Genomic DNA, 13404 nt, shown 5'->3' with positions numbered 1-13404 from the left:
ACCCTAAACACCTGGGCATCTGCCTGGGTATCGTTTCTTGAAACAAAATGCCCCCAGGAGGCAGCCCATGCACCTACCTCTCCTAGGCCTATGTGTTTGCAAAGGTATACCACTACCCTTCTGCCCCAGTCCTCTTCCTCCTCCTGTTCCCCCTAGTGATTATCGATTCCATGGTGCCACCAGAAGCTATCCAGATGCCACCTGAAAATTGCAGGGGGCTTTTGTGGAAAGTCCATACTGAAAATGAATTCTGTATCAAAAGGTCAAAGGATGGGGCGCCTGGGTGGCTCAGTCCATTAAGCATCTGCCTTCCACTCAGGTCATGATCTCAGGGTTCTGGGATCCAGCCAAGCAGTGGGCTCCCTGCTCAATGGGGAGTCTGCTTCTCCCTCTCGCTCTGCCCCTCCCCCCCATACCTGTCCCCTCTGCTCATGCTCTCTAATAAATAAATAAAATCTTAAAAAAAGAAAAGTTCAAAGGAGTCTCAAGAGTGGCATTCAAGGGGCGCCTGGGTGGCTCAGTCATTAAGCGTCTGCCTTCGGCTCGGGTCATGATCCCAGAGTCCTGGGATCGAGCCCCCCGCCTGGCTCCCTGCTCAGAGGGGAACCTGCTTCTCCCTCTCCCACTCCCCCTGCTTGTGTTCCCTCTCTCGCTGTGTCTCTCTCTGTCAAATAAATAAATAAAATCTTTAAAAAAAAAAGTGGCATTCAATCTGCTCACCCTTACCCTTGCACATCAAGCACAAGAATGTGGTCTTTCTACCCTTGGCCCCATATGGTCTTCACCTTCTACCTGCTCTGCACTCACCACACTTTCACTCCTGGTTGACTAATCTCCATATTTTTTTCATCCTAGCCTCTTATTTCTTTAAACTCTTATGTGCCCGTCCTGGCAATCTGGGATGGTTTCTATCAAGACCACGTCTCAAGGCTGGCCCCTTGGTTGTGTGTGTAGCCTGCATGTGTATGTGAAGGAAGACCATTGCCATGGGGGGTGGGGGCACTTGGGACCAGTCCTCATTCCCTGGAATTCAAGCCTGTCCTTCCCTTGCTCACTGCCCACAATCCCCTCACAAATGCCATAGGTATTGGCTACAGAGTCCAAAGACCCACAGAATTCTCTCTGTTCCCTCCAATTCTAAAATCACATCTCTTTCATGTTTTGGGGCCCCACCCTTTCTTTGTCCAGACATAAAAAGGGAAAATGTGCCGCTATGACCAGTACAACAAGAAGGACACTGGATTGAGATTTAGGAGGCTTGAATTCTACCCCTTATAATTTCTTCATGCCTTGTGTAAGGTGGTAACCACTGCTTTCTCACCCTTGGATAATTCTTACCTCTCAGGACTGTTGGGAAATGCTGATGAAGGAGTTCAGGGCATACACCCCAGGGTATGCTGCTTTGGCATAGAGTTTGGAGGATTTGAAAAACAGCAAATACAAGAAAAAAAACACTCTGACTTTCCTTCTTTTTCTTAAAAGCAGGAAATGAAATTCCGTTATGAAAGATGTCCTCCCTATACCAGAAGGAAAGTAACATTCTTATCATCAAGGAGAAGTTGAGACCAAGAGAATTCTGCACCAACAGACCTTTGTTAAAATAATTCTTATCTTCCCTTCACCTGCCCACATAGTTTAGTCACTTTTCCACAATTGCCTCTCTTTGTTTGACCCAATGCAAAAGCAAGCAGGTTTTGTCATTTCTTTGGGTCTTCATTTCATTATGAATGCTCCTGTGTCACATAAAACAATATAAATATATATGTTGCTTCTCCTTTTAATCTATCTTTTATCAGTTTAATTTTCAGACCCAGCCAGGGATCTTAAGAGGGTTGAGGAAAACTTTTTCTTCCCCTATATGGACAAAAAACTAAAAAACTAAGAAACTAAAAAAAGGGTCTTATAGATATGAGTCTTTTTTTTTTTTTTTTTTTTGGACAGGTAGAAAAAGAAACTAGAATTATTGTCTTCTAATTCCTGAACACATGCATTCAACCACTCAAATTTTGGGGGCCACAGTAGGAGAAAGGTAGTGGGTATGAGGAAGAGGAGAAGGAGTCTCTACCCTTGACGTGACTTTACCTCATTCAGAAAAAGAATAGACTTAAAAGCCAAAAAAAAAGCAACAAGGAACCCTGATGGCTGGCCTCCCTTACCTTAACCACGTATATTCACAGTCCCAAGCACTTTGTCATTAGTGAAGTATGGAAACCAGCAGTAGTTACAGCTTTCCAGGATTTAGGAATCCCCCCTCCCAAAGAGTAGCCAAATGTCATTGCATATTTTAAGTCAATAGAGTTCTCAATTGTCACTTTATAACTGGGAAAATTTTCATGTAGTTTGTCTTCAAATAAAAATAATGCCCAAATTAATGTGAAAAATCCCTCTCCTCCAAAACATTTCTGAGTATTACTTTTTGTAACAAATATTGAGAGCTACCATTTGCCAGAAACTGTTCTGCATGCTGAGGATTCATGAATGCACAACACAAATAAAATCTCTGACCTAATGGAGCTTACATTCTAACCAGGGAGACAATTACAAAGGTAGAATGTAAAGATGGCAAGTATTCATTTGCTGGGGCTGCCGTAATAAGGTACCACACACTATGACTTTAAACTGTAATGGGCTGTATGGTCTGGAGGCTAGCAGTCTCAGATCAAAGTGTTGCAGTGTTGGTTCCTTTTCGAAGCTGGGAGGGAGACTCTGTTCCAGGTCTCTCTCCTGCATCCTAGTCGTTTGCTAACAATCTTTGGCATTCATTGGATTCTGCTGCCCGCTCCAGTCTCAGGCTTCATCTTCCCATGGCATTCTCCCTGTGTGCATGTGTGTCTGTGTCTACATTTCACCTTTTTATAAGGATACAATCATGCTGGACTAGGGTCCACCGCAATGACCTCATCCTAACATGATCATCTACAAAGACCTTATTTCCAGTTAAGGTTTCATTCACAGGTACTGGGGGTAGGAAGGACTTAAGCATCTTTTGGGGATGAAGAGGAGGGACACAATTCAACCCATTAACTGTGGGCAATGGAGAAAAACTAAACAGGGAAGAGAGAATGTCAGCAATTTTAGTAGGGTGGTCCTTGCTTTATTCAAATTGAAAAAATAACTTTCTGGAGGGCCTATTTTGTGTGAGCACTTAAGATAATAAAGATAGAAATGAATGAAATATGGTCCTTGACCTGGGAGAGCTCACTACAACGAGTAGCTGCAGGAGTAGGGGAAGGGACAGTCCATGCTGCATGGTCATTAGTAATTCTAATTCTGTAAGATTAGCCCAATTCTAGAGGCAGAGGCAAAGCACGGTTCCTGGTTAATTAGTTGGCATTTACATACCCTAATAGTTGGTATTTCAGAGGATTAGACACTGGGCAAGAGTAACATTTGAGTGGGTGGGGAAGAACCGTAAATAGTTCACTGAAAGATCTAAATAACGTTATATATGGGAGGCCATTTATTATCAAAGGATATATAAAGGAACAGCATGAGGGAACGATGCTATAAAGCAGAAAACGCAAAGTTAAGAACAGAGTAAGACTGGGGCTCCTGGGGTGGCTCAGTCCAGTAAGCAACTGACTCTTGGTTTGGGCTCAGGTCATGATCTCAGGGTTGTGAGGTCGAGGTCCATACTGGGCTCTGTGCTGAGCTTCTCTCTCCCTCTCCCACTGCCCATCCCTGCCTCTCTCTCTCTAATAAATAAATCAATCTTAAAAAAAAAAAAAAAATAGGATAGAGTAAGACTGACCTAAAAGACTGCCAGTTTACCTAGCTCCCTCCCACCTGTGAGTTTAGGTCTAGCCACACTTTAAGCCTCCTAGGGCAAGGATTAAAAATATAGTCCTTAACTCAAAAGGTACAATTATTTTTATTCCCAGTACCTATTACTCTAATTTTAGATTCTAATCTTGTGTGTCCTAAAATACCTGTGTGATCTCTGGCCCTTTGTTCCCAGTCTTCTGCCTGTGTCCTAACCACTAGCTATTTGACCAGTCTCTGCATCTCTATTCCTGGTTGTTTGGTATCTGATTCCCCCATCAGTTGATGTTCTGGATCATGAAATGCTTTCTGCCCATATCCATAGCACTCACCTGCTTTATATTGCCCTGATCTTCCTGAATTACTTGAGTTTAAGTACTTACTAGCCACTCTCATCCTGTACCTTCAACAACCGGACAGTTAGAACTTCCATGTGGTAGTTGGTGGAAGGTCCTCAGTAACGAAAATGACTTAGATTCAAATGACCTTGATTCTAGTCCTAGTTCTTAACGGGACTAAGCTACCGAGCCCATGTGAGCCTTCTTTTGTTTTGTTTTGGTTTTTTTGAATAAACTTATAAAATTTTAGAAGTTTTAGATTTATAGAAAAAATTGCAAAGATAATACAGCATTCACATATACCTTGGTCAGTGGACTGAATATTTATGCCTCTGCCACCCTCCCATCCCAGCCCCACTCCCCCACCCTTGCCTAATCCATATATTGAAATCCTAACCCCCAAATTGATGCTATTAGAGGTGGGGCCTTTGGAAGGTGATTAGGTCCATGAGGGTGGAGCCCTCATGAATGGCATTAGTGCCCTTATGAAAGAGACCCCAGAGAGATCCCTCACCCCTTCTACCATGTGAAGATAGAGTGAGAAGACAGACATCTGTGAGGAAGTGGGCTCTCACCAGACACCAAATGTGCCAGCACCTTGATTTTGGGCTTCTCGGCCTCCAGAATTGTGAGAAATTTCTGTTGTTGATAAGCCATCCAATCTATGGTATTTTGTTATAGTAGCTTGAACAGGTTAAGACACCCTGCAACCATTTTAGTATAGTATAGTATATTTGTTGTAACTAATGAACTAATGCTGACATATTATCATTAACTAAAGTCCATACTTTATTCAGATTTCCTTAGTTTTTACCTCATTTCCTTTTCTGTTCGAGGATCCTGTATTTCATTTAATCATCTCATTTGGATCTTCTTGGCTGACAGTTCTTCTCTTTTCTTGTTTTTGATGACAATTTTGAGTACTGCAGGTCAAACGCTTTGTAGAATATCCCTCAGTTGGGATTTGTCTTGATTAGACTGGGGTTTTTTATGAGGTAAAGTGCCATTTTCGTCATGTGAGATCAAGGGCCATACTATCAACATGACATCACCGTTGTTATTGACATGGATCATCTGGCTCAGGTAGTGCTTGCCATGTTTCCATTGTAAAGTTACTCTTTTCCCTATTACAGGCTGAACTGTATCTCCTCAAAATTCTTATGCTGAGCTCTAACTCTCAGTAACTCGGATGTAACTGTATCTTGAGAGTGTCTTTAAAGAGGTAATTAAGTTAAAATGTGGTCAGTTGGGCCTTAATCCAATGACTGGTGTCTTTAGAAGAGGAGATTAGAGCACAAACATGTGCAGAGAGACCATGTGAAGACATAGGGAGAGACACACTGCAAGCCAAAGAGAGCGGCCTCAGAGGAAACCACACTCGCCAATACTTTGATCTTGGACTTCTAGCCTCCAGAACTGTGAAAAAAATAAACGTCTGTTCTTTGGGCCATGGAGTCTGTGGTACTTTGTTATGGCCTCCCTAGGAAACTAACACACAGACCCCTTTCCATACTCTTGAATGAAGTCACTCTATAGAGCCCACGCTTCAGGAATGGAGAGTTATGCATCACCTTCTTGAGGTCAGAGTACTTACATAAATTTGGAATTCTTTTGCATGGGCAATTTGTCTCATCTTCCCCACTTATTCATTCAATCATTTATCTCAGTATGGATTCATGGATACTTACCTTATACTCTGGGTTATAATCTAATACTATTCAACTTTGTTGCTCAAATTGTTCAAGCTTTGGCCACTGGGAGCTCTTTCAGTTGGTTCCTGTGTCCCTTTGACACACACCTCCGTAATTGTGTGTGGGTTTTTTTTTGCTTTGTTTTTCAAAGCACTTCCTTACTTCCTAGCACTACAAGATGCTACAGATTCATCTTATATATATTTCCTCTCCAGTCCCAGAATTAGCCATTTTTCTGAGAAACTCTGGTTCCTTTCATTGGAGAATAGGTATTAGAAACTAATGTCTGGGCCTCATTGTTACTGGGGTATTGTTGCTTCTAGCACCTGTCAGCCACAGAGCAAGGACCTGGTGTATACTGACCCGTGTATGTAGACCTATCCAGACTCATTTCTGTATGTTGCCACCTATGTTTATTAAGCTGAATATGAATTCATACTGATCTCTCCAACTCTATACTGTTATTACATAAGTCATTCTGGCCTCCTCCCCTAGCTTATCCATAAACTCTTCAATAGTGAGGAATCTGAGCCTGTCTTCTTTTAATCAGCACCTTATATGTGTATTATTGGAGGATTCAAATGAGATCAATGAGAAAGTGTACTGGAAACTGGACTGTGCTATACAATTTTAAGAGATCATTAATTAAATTTTCAGTCTTCTCTCCCCCCACATATTCACTCCCTGCCTCGGACTGCCTGGGCCTGTCGTGTTGTAGGGTTCAATGGAAGCGCAATCAAGAACTGAGTGACTTCTGAAAGAGCATTCTGGAAGGGTAGCAAAATGAAAATGGGGATCAGTCAGAAAGGGTGAATACCTCAAAGATTAGAACTGCAGAAATATACTGACTTATTTGGCTATAGCACCTGGCTGCACAGTTTAAGGCTCTTTCCATGTGAGGCATGTCAAATCAAAATGAGTACGGGAAAACTGAATTTCCTGAAGTTTTCACACACGAAGGTAGACAACCAGGCAGTGTTGTACTGAAGAGGCATCTAGGAAGGTATAATGGCATCTGTCCCAGTTGTTTGCCTGTCATCTTTACTGTATTTTGTGGAAATTTCTACAGGAGTCTTGCCTCCTGATAGAAAAACCAGAACAGGGGCGCCTGGGTGGCTCAGTCGTTAAGCGTCTGCCTTTGGCTCAGGTCATGATCTCAGGGTCCTGGGATCGAGCCCTGCATCGGGGTCCCTGCTCAGCAGGAAGCCTGCTTCTCCCTCTCCCACTCCCCCTGCTTGTGTTCCCTCTCTCGCTGTGTCTCTCTCTGTCAAATAAATAAATAAAATCTTTAAAAAAAAAAAGAAAAAGAAAAACCAGAACACCTCTCTCTCTCTTGCAGCTCAGATGTAGTCATATGACCTGTCTACAAGATCAGATCCATCTGCACAAGACTTAGGATGTGGGAGGGAGCAAATGTGAGGAAATAGGCTCTGCCCAGAACTTCCACTTGCCAATGAAGGTAGCGGCAGAAGTGGCCCAGTTCTGGAGACAACAGTGGTTACATCCAGGTTAGACTCCTGACTTTTATTGTTTGGTGGTGAAAGCAGCGGGGCATGTGGCCTATCAGGTCATTGCTGTAGCATGTTTCTGGAGTTTCTGCAAGATTTACATCAAGACTTTCTCTAGCCTTTCCAACAATTTCGTAAGTGATCAGATATTTTTTGATAAATCCCTTTTCTGCTTAAAGGAGACAGTTAAGAATTTGTGATTGAGAACTCTGACCAGCATATATTGGAATAGCAGCAGTTAATGGGAATGGTTAAAATTCAAGGGTATAATTTCTTTCAGAAAATATTCATTGGGCACTTAACTAAGGCTGGGCTAAGTAAGTGCTAGAACAAACATTAGATACTTTTTGTGGAAAGGAGAATAACTGAATGAAGGCAATTAGAATGCACTATGATTAAGTGCTAAAACAGTGTTATGTGGAAATGGTTATTGTGTCTCAGAGGACTGAACAATTAACATGATGTGGGGGAGGTGAGCATTCAGTTTTCACAAGTTATGTTTGAATTAAGTTTTGAAATACAGCTAGGAGTGTATCAACAGATATCACCAACTAAGATAAGATAAGCGACAGACTGGATAAAGATATTTATGATGCATATACTATCCACAAAATTTTTTAAAAATAAAGAACTTCCATTTCTTCTAGGGAATCTGACCCAAGACAAAGGCAAAAAGCAATGGTTGCCATATATAGAATCTAGAATATAATGGATTCGGTTCAGGAGAGCAGCTAAGTCCCAAGATGACAGCTGTGTATAAGGATAAGAAAGCAACAAGTTCAGACTGAAGCAAAGAAGTATTTCCCAGAGCAAAAGGAAGACTTAGAGAATACTTGATATGACGAAGGACAGTAAAATAATTGTGGTTGTGATAGTAGCCAAAAGGACAGGGGGAAAAATAATTAAAAACACCAATAAAGGGGCACCTGGGTGGCTCAGTCGTTAAGCGTCTGCCTTCGGCTCAGGTCATGATCCCAGGGTCCTGGGATCGAGCCCCGCATCGGGCTCCCTGCTCAGCGGGAAGCCTGCTTCTCCCTCTCCCACTCCCCCTGCTTGTGTTCCTGCTTTCTCTGTGTCTCTCTCTATCAAATAAATCAAATCTTTAAAAAAAAAAAAAAAAACTTAAAAACAAAAAAAAACACACCAATAAATTGGGGCACCTGGATGGCTCAGTCATTAAGCGTCTGCCTTCAGCTCAGGTCATGGTCCCAGGGTCCTGGGATCAAGCCCCCCATTGGGCTCCCTGCTCGGTGGGAAGCCTGCTTCTCCCTCTCCCACTCCCCTTGCTTGTTTCTCTCTCTCGCTGTGTCTCTGTCAAATAAATAAATAAAACCTTAAAAAAAAAAAAAAACACCAAGAAAAACAAAATACTATGTAAGGAAATGTGATCTGCATTGAGCTGTATCAACCGATAAAGCTAACTATTAATAATAGTTATAAAATAGAATGTAAATGTAATCAACTTTGACAATGTAACTCTTAAGAACACAGATGACAAAAGATGGAGGGTGGAGGGAGAGTCAAAAGGAAAGATGGGGCATTAATATTGTCATCTTCCCCACCAGAGAGACAAGAATTACTGTTGACAGCCAATATAAGAAATAAAGGTCAGGGTGCCTGGGTGGCTCAGTTGGGTAAGAGTCTGCCTTCGGCTCAGGTCATCATCCCAGGGTCCTGGGATTCAGTCCCACATTAGGCTCCCTGCTTGGCGGGGAGCCTGCTTCTTCTGCTCCCCCCTGCTCTCTGTGTCAAATAAATAAATCTTAAAGAAAGGTGAAAAAATATTACTAGACATTGTAAAGGAAGCCTATAAAGGAATCAAGAGTAGTGATATTATAATCCTCGAAGGAGGGTGGGAAGCGTAAACTAAATCCTCATCAGTCTTTAAAACCATTAATTTATGTCTAAAATTAAGAAATCAAGAAAGTGATATAAATATACTATTGAGGGGTATGGAGGAAACTGCCAGAAAAAACACAAATCTGAGTGTTTCAAATAGTTCTCCCTCTGGGGAGCTAAACTTCTGGTAGAGCATATTGTGATTCTTAGATTTTCATGATGTCCTTTCTATACTACTTGACTTCAGAATCACATACAAGTATAACTTTAATTTTAAACAAACAAACTGGAGTGTGTGCTCTTGGGCCTCTCTCTGGCCAGAGGCCTACCTGACACCCTCTCCCGTGTCCCCAGGTCTGACCCTCTTCCTTTTCCTCCACCTCAGGTGGAACTGCCACCAAGATGCAGATTTTCATGAAAACCCTTACTGGGGAAGACCATCGCTATCAAGGTTGAACCCTCAGATACAACAGAAATTGTAAAGGCGAAGATTCAGGATAAGGAGGGAATTCCTCCTGATCTTTGCTGGCAAACAACTGGAAATGGATGTACTTTATCTGACTATATATAACATTCAAAAGGGATCCACCCTTACTCCAAGAAACAAACTGAGGGTTTTAGAGGGCAGAGGGGTGGAGGGATGGGTTAGCCTGGTGATGGGTATTAAGGAGGGCACGTATTGCATGGAGCACTGGGTGTTATACGCAAACTATGAATTATGGAACACTACATCAAAAACTAATGATGTAATGTATGGTGATTAACATAACATAAAAAAAAAAGGGGGGTCCACCCTTCATCTTGTGTTGAGACTTCGTGGTGGTGCTAAGAAAAGGAAGAAGTCTTATGCCACTCCTAAGAAGAGTAAGCATAAGAGAAAGAAGGTTAGGGGCGCCTGGGTGGCTCAGTCGTTAAGCGTCTGCCTTCGGCTCAGGTCATGATCCCAGGGTCCTGGGATCGAGCCCCATGTCTGGTTCCCTGCTCTGCGGGAAGCCTGCTTCTCCCTCTCCCACTCCCCCTGCTTGTGTTCCCTCTCTCGCTGTGTCTCTCTGTCAAATAAATAAATAAAATCTTTAAAAAAAAAAAAAAAAAAGAGAAAGAAGGTTAAACTGGCTGTCCTGAAATACTATAAGGTGGATGAGAATGGCAAAATCAGTTGCCTTCGTCGGGAGTGCCCTTCAGATGAATGTGGTGCTGGAGTTTTTATGGCTAGTCACTTTGACGGACGTTACTGTGGCAAATGTTGTCCAACCTATTGCTTCAACAAACCAGAAGACAAATAATTGTATATAGGTTAATAAAAGACATGAACTAAAAAATAAAAATTTAAAAATAAAATAATAAAAATAAATTTAACTTTTTAAAAAAAGGAACAGAAAGAGAAATCTAATAACAATTTAGAACCAAGTTTTGCTTCTATCATTCTTTTCCATATTTTTATCCTATGATTGATGCCCTGCTTGATAGCATTTGCTCTATTTGGTTCTCTTAAAGAAGTTACAAATTTAAGCAATGATCCCAATGAAACCACTTTTAAATTTCTAGATCCTTTGTAGATCTGTATTAATGTACATACATGCTTTTTTTTTTTTAAAGATTTTATTTTATTTATTTGAGAGAGAGAATGAGAGAGAGAGAGCATATGAGAGGGGGGAGGGTCAGAGGGAGAAGCAGACTCCCCGCTGAGCAGGGAGCCCGATGCGGGACTCGATCCTGGGACTCCAGGATCATGACCTGAGCCAAAGGCAGTCACCCAACCAACTGAGCCACCCAGGCGCCCTGTACATACATGCTTTTATGAAGTTGTAAAGACCCTTTTAGGTCTCAAACTTCCATCCTCTTCTCTCATACCCCCCAGAAAAAAAGACCTCACCACCTCTCATGAATGGGACTAAGGTCATTTGGTGAGCCCTCTCCTCTAGTGTCCCTTTCCCCACCTGAACTTGAGTCATTCATCCTCTGACTGAGACATGCCAAGGCTGATGTCTTCAGCCATGTTCTCCATCCTAGTTCTTGCCTTTTTGCCTCCTCTATATCTTTGGTTTTTCTTCTCTACTTTTTGTTTTGCCTGTGAGCAAACTAAAATCTTTCCTACATTTGAAAGCAAATGCAAAAACCGTAACTTCATGTGCCTCACAATCTCTCAAAAGAACCACACCCTTACCACTAACTCATCTTTAGTTGTTTACCATTGCTCTTCTGTTCCTCAGCCCCATGTGGATACATACCTTCTCTACTGAAACTGTTAAGTGACCAGGGATACAAATTTCCATTATCTACCGGCCTTTCCTCAGGTCCCACTCTTCTCACTGCTCCGCTATACTCCACACTTTTATCTTCCTTTTATTAAAACTTTTTCCTCTTTGCTTCTGACACTTATAGATCAGATCCTCCATGCGAATGTAAATTACTGCAATCAGCTGGCAATATTGTAACAAAATATAGAGAAGTTACAAGACATGAAACAAGTACAATGAATAATTCTTTAAAGTTTACACATAAGGGCACCTGGGTGGCTCAGTCAGTTAAATGTCTGCCTTTGACTCAGGTCATGATCCCAGGGTCCTGGGATCAAGCCCCGCATCAGGCTCCCTGCTCAGCGGGAAGCCTGCTTCTCCCTTTCCCTTTGCCCCTCCCCTCCGCACGTGTGCACTTTCTCTCTCGCTATCTCAAATAAATAAAAACTCTTTAAAAAAAATAAAGTTTACATATAAACCTAACATATGAGAAAATAAACTTGGCAGGAATACTACTATATATGACCATCTTAAATTACCCCAACTGGCAAACACTTGAGCCACAGACCTAACTTACATACAGGTATTCAAGACAGATGTTTTACAAAACGGACATAGTAATTGCCAATTAAAAAAAAAAAAGCTATTACTTTTTAGTCTTTTTTTAGCAAGTACATTCATAGTAATTGGGGCTTCTCATAATATTGATATTAAAGTGGTTTTGAGAATTAACTGAAAACATGAAAGGTTTGTGTTTTTTTTAGATTTTACTTATTTGAGAGAGACTGGAAGAGTGGGGGTTGGGGCAGGGGATAGAGAGAATCTCAAGCAGGCTCTATGCCCAGTGCAGAGCCTGATGGGGTGGCGGTGGGGGGGGGGTTCAATCCCAGGACCCTGAGGTCACGACCCAAGCCGAAGTCAGATGCTTAGCTGACTTAGCCACCCAGGTGCCCCTTGTGTACCTATAACTTAACACAGCCTGGCAGAAAGCTGTCCACTGGTGTGTCTGCTTTTGATCTTTATCCTTTAATTAAAATATGGCTGCTCTACAGTGATCATTTCTGCAGTAACCCTTACCCTTGAACACAGGTTTTTTTGTTGTTTTTAAGATTTATTTATTTGTCAGAAAGAAAGAGAACACACAAGCAGGGAGAGCAGTGGCAGCTGCAGGCAGAGGGAGATCAGACTCCCCGCTGAGCAAGGAGCCTGATGTGGGGTTCGATCCCTGGATCCCGGGATCATGACCGGACCCGAAGGCAGATGCTTAACCGAATGAGCCACCCAGGCATCCCATAAATAAATCTTAAAAAAAAAATGTAGTTAATTAGTAGTTATATTTTGGAGTCAAAAGTTTATTTGTGGATTTTCTACTATGCAGGGGGTCAGGCACCTTAACCCCTGCATTGTTCAAGGGTCAATTTTACATCTGTAGACAAAGATATTTCATTAGAAACATTAGCTTTTATGTGAGTTTACAATAACAAGAGTCTACAATACACTAATCAGCCTGTTGTTGGTAATAAGGCAGTAAAGAGCCTTGGATGTCACATGGAGAATGCTTGCAAGGTTACGATCACAAGCAAGAGCAAAGCAGTGAACACCTAATCCATCCTTGCTATGGAAAATCAGGTATACCAATTTCAGTGATGTGAGGTTTATGACAGCAAAGTTCTCTAACACTTTCTCATTCAGAGAATAAAGTATAAAGACCAACCTCAATGAAGGAAAGGCTAGGCACAGCTGAGACCGTATTTTCCCTGCATCCATATCCTTAATCTGATTTACCAATTACACGTCCAACCCAACATTCCATTTCATTTTATTCATTCAATAAGCATTTGAGTGTATGTATATGCTAGGGATACAATAATGAATTAGATCTCCCTCTAAGGAAGTTAAAAGTTGAGCCAAGATTAGAATGAGTTACTGTCAACCAAGCCATGAATCAGGGGAAATGTCTAATGGAAAAGAAATGTATCGAATACAGGCAGAAATAAGGTTGGAACATTTTTAAGTGCTTCTAAGTTAA

General features: G+C 41.8%; 1 pseudogene; it reads left to right on the top strand.

The window, feature by feature from the left end:
• The first annotated feature begins 9540 nt into the window (after window positions 1–9540).
• LOC144382758 (ubiquitin-ribosomal protein eS31 fusion protein-like) lies at window positions 9541–10589 on the top strand (annotated as a pseudogene).
• The last annotated feature ends 2815 nt before the right edge of the window (window positions 10590–13404 follow it).

This window comes from Halichoerus grypus, chromosome 8 (genome assembly GCF_964656455.1).
Source record: "Halichoerus grypus chromosome 8, mHalGry1.hap1.1, whole genome shotgun sequence".
Lineage (NCBI taxonomy): Eukaryota > Metazoa > Chordata > Mammalia > Carnivora > Phocidae > Halichoerus > Halichoerus grypus.
This window is presented reverse-complemented; position numbering and strand designations above follow the sequence as displayed.